This window comes from Myotis myotis, unplaced genomic scaffold, assembly GCF_014108235.1.
Source record: "Myotis myotis isolate mMyoMyo1 unplaced genomic scaffold, mMyoMyo1.p scaffold_m19_p_2, whole genome shotgun sequence".
NCBI lineage: Eukaryota > Metazoa > Chordata > Mammalia > Chiroptera > Vespertilionidae > Myotis > Myotis myotis.
The window spans coordinates 58,617,958-58,621,955 of record NW_023416324.1 but is presented as its reverse complement, the minus strand read 5'-3'; positions in this window follow the sequence as shown (position 1 = coordinate 58,621,955).

Below are 3,998 nucleotides of genomic sequence, written 5' to 3'. Positions count from 1 at the left end.
GTTCCATCATTCTGGTCGCTTGGCTTTCATATATATATATATAGATATGATGAAAGAGCATATGGTAACATTTAGCACATAATATATATTTTAAGTCAATAGTCATTCTCTACTGGTAAGATGACAGAAACACTCTCAGTAAATCAAAATCAGAAAAACATACCTGGCATAGGAACAACTCTAAAGTCATAAACATGCTCACCAATGCAGTAATATAAGGATATGTAAAAGGAGTTAAAAATATTAGAACAGAGGTAGTGATATATTTTTTGTAATCTAATTCATTAGAGAAAACACATAGGAATCAACTGAAAATGATTGTCAAATAATTCAGAAAGTTATGTAGTTATAAAGGAAATATGTAAAATCAATAGTTATCCCATATAGAGACAGCTATTGCTAGCTATAAGTTATCATTGCAAAATAGGTCACTTTCCATAGAAACAGCAATTATGTTAAACCATGATTTGCTTGATCAGAAATATAAAACTTTATGATGAAACCTTTAAAATTTGACTGCAATCTTGAACAAATGAGGGAATCTTTATATACTACTAGAGGCCTGGTGCATGAATTCGTGAACTAGTGGGGTCCCTTGGCCTGGCCTGCGGGATCGGGCTGAAACCTGCTCTCTGATGTCCCCCGAGGGGTCCCGGATTGCGTGAGGATGCAGGCCAGGCCGAGGGACCCCACTGGTGCATGATCGGGGCTGGGGAGGGATGCCGGAGGTTGGCCAGCTGGGAAGGGTCTGCGGGAGGGCTCCAGGGCATGTCCAGCCCCTCTCGCTCAGTCCTGATCAGCCAGACCCCAGCTGCAAGCTAACCTACTGGACGGAGCATCCGCCCCCTGATGGTCAGTGTACATCATAGCAACTGGTCGACCGGTCAACTGTCTGCCCCCTGATGGTTAGTGCACATCGTAGCGACTGGTCGACTGTTTGACTGTCTGCCCACTGGTGGTCAGTGCACAACATAGAGAGCAGTTGAATGGCCTTAAAATATCATTAGCATATTACACTTTGATTGGTTTAACGGACGACCAGACAATCTGACACTTAGCATATTAAGCTTTTATTATATAGGATATTTCAATGAAATACTAGTAGAGTTAAAATATCCCCTGAGATAGAATGGAGGATGAGGAGTTAACTTTTGCTAGGGTAAATCAGAAAGAGAAGACTTCTTAAAGGAAATAATGCTTGCATTGAAACTTGAAAATTAAGAGTTACACTATGAATAAAGGGTAGAAAAAGGAGTATCAGAAAGAAGAAACATTACCTTAAAGAGCTCTTAATGTGTAGAGATTAATAATTAGTTGTATATGGAAGAAACAAAATATTTGGAGGGGAAATGTGGACACTAATAAGTTCACAGAGGAAGCCATATTATCTTTATACTACTAGTGGCCCATAGCATGAATTTGTGCATGGATGGGGTCCAGCTGCCCACCTCAATGTTTTTTATTTTTATTTGTTGGGTGGCTGGAAAGTGCTTGCAAATTATGTGTTATATAAAATAAATACTGTTGAAAATATAATAGAAAAAAAATAAAATCAATATTGTTCTTTTTTTTTTCAAGCCTTTGGTTAATTCCTAGATATTACTTATAACATATTGTGAAATTGCCTGAAGAAATCAAATTTAACGCATGCACTGTAGAATATCTCTTTTAGAGAAAACTAACTTGTAATTAGAACATACAACCTTTCCATTTATAAAGCATTTGTAATTCATTTTACAATAAGTACTGTTCAACTTAAAATGTATTTTGAATAAATTTTTGCATTTATTTTCTGTTTTCTAGTAGAGTTTTAAAAATATTTTACATGATATTATTCTGCATTATTTCTCAGTAACAAAAAGTTTAGTTGGATGCTGAAGTTAAAGTTAGCCAGCATTACACCTGAGAATTAAAACATTATTAGCCTGTTAAAGAAGTATCTATCAAGTTTAAACCTCTCAAAAAGTTAATTTAAAATTTTTTGCTTTGTGTCTGAAGAAAAATTCATTTGAAAAGATTTTCCTCCATAGTAAGTAACATAATGAAAGACAGTTAAAATGAAAGTGTTAGGTATATAGCAAATCCCTTAATATAAAAAAAAATGAACTTTAGTTATTGATCTTTAATGTTTCTATAGAATTCCATAGAAATTGCTTTATAAATGACTGAAAATAAGGGCAAAGAAAATCTCTACAGCAATTATATATCTGGCCATAGAAAGGAAGAGGCTTATTAATTCATTACATGTCCTCTAATTTGTTAAGGAAAATATCAAAATATTTTTAGATTTTTATTTAATTGATAAATAAGATGTTTGTGTGTCTCCCTGATGAGTCCAACAAAGCAAATGTCATATGAAAAGTGTAAACAGGTATAGATTTATAATCAAATATGATGAGTTCAGATATTTACAGAGATTTAATGTATTCCTTTGTAAAACAACATTCTATTAATTTTACTAAAACTTTTAATTTGCTTCCATCCACTTGCTAAAAGTCATGCATTTCATTATTATCCGCCTCCCCTTTTGTCCACTTTTTAGCATTTTTGGTTTTCTTCTATGTGGAATTCAGGTATATTTTCATACTTTTATGTTATATTAGAGCAGTTGGTGAATTGTAGCAACTCTTTTCCCTTTCATTATCTTTTCACTTGTTGAGCAATACATACATTTTAAATGGCTTGTCCTTTTCCCCACAATTATTATTTAATAAATTATGGCTGGTTGGCTATTGACAAATAATTAGCCATTTCTACTCTTGACCCTAAGTGTCTCAGTGGATATAGTAAACAGTTATTCTTTCCCTACCCATAATATCTAATTCAGGGAAACACAAAATACTGGTAAGTTCTAACCTATCCCTCCGGAGACAAAATTGTCATTGAGTTTTTTGGCAATTACATCTAGACACAGAATATGTTTTTTCTTCTGTATCTATGTGCAGTGTAACTCATGTGCTTGCAAAAATATTATTGATTTCCTTTTCATCCTTGAGATGAAAATTGTCCTCCCTCTGAAGTTTTTTATCTCATTTTAAAAAATGCAGTTATTTTAACGGGTATTGCAGAATCCTATATAATAAAATGGTGACATGCAAATAGACCAAACAGCAGAACAACCAAACAACCAATCAAAGTGTAATATGCTAATGATATGCTAAGGCTTCTCAACTGCTCACTATGATGTGCACTGACCACGAGGGCAGGGGTGGGCAAACTTTTTGACTCGAGGGCCACAATGGGTTCTTAAACTAGACCAGAGGGCCGGAACAAAAGCATGGATGGAGGGTTTGTGTGAACTAATATAAATTCAAAGTAAACATCATTACATAAAAGGGTACGGTCTTTTTTTTTTTTTAGTTTTATTCATTTCAAATGGGCCGGATCCAGCCTGCTGGCCGTAGCTTGACCACGGCTGGGGTAGGCAGTCAACTGGTCAACAATTCGCTATGACACGCACTGACCACAAGGGGGCAGATGCTCTAACCAGTAGGTTATCGTGCTGCTGGGGCCTGGCTGATCAGGACCGAGTGAGATTGGCCAGACATGCCCTGGAGCCCTCCCGTGGCCCCTCCCTAGCCCAATCGTGCACCAGTGGGGTCCCTCAGCCTGGCCTGCCCTCGCACAATCTGGGACCCCTTAGGAGGGTGTTGGAAAGTTGGTTTCAGCCCGATTCCACAGGCCACTCCCCTTGGGAGGGTGCCAGATGCAAGGCTCATGGCTGGTGAGCACTGCTGTGGCAGCACCAGCCCCTCCCATTCAGGACTGATTAGGTGCGAACCCGCGGCAGGCACAGTAGAGCCAGGATGAATGGGAGCGGCAGGTAAAAGCTGCAGATGGCGTTGGACTGCAGGTTTCAACCTGATCCCTGCAGGCCACCCAGAGGGACCCTACCTGTGTATGAATTCATGCACCGGGCCTCTAGTTTAAAAATAATCTCAAATAAGAGCTTTTGTTCAACTAAATTATCAGTTTTTAGAGTTGTGTTTATACATTTT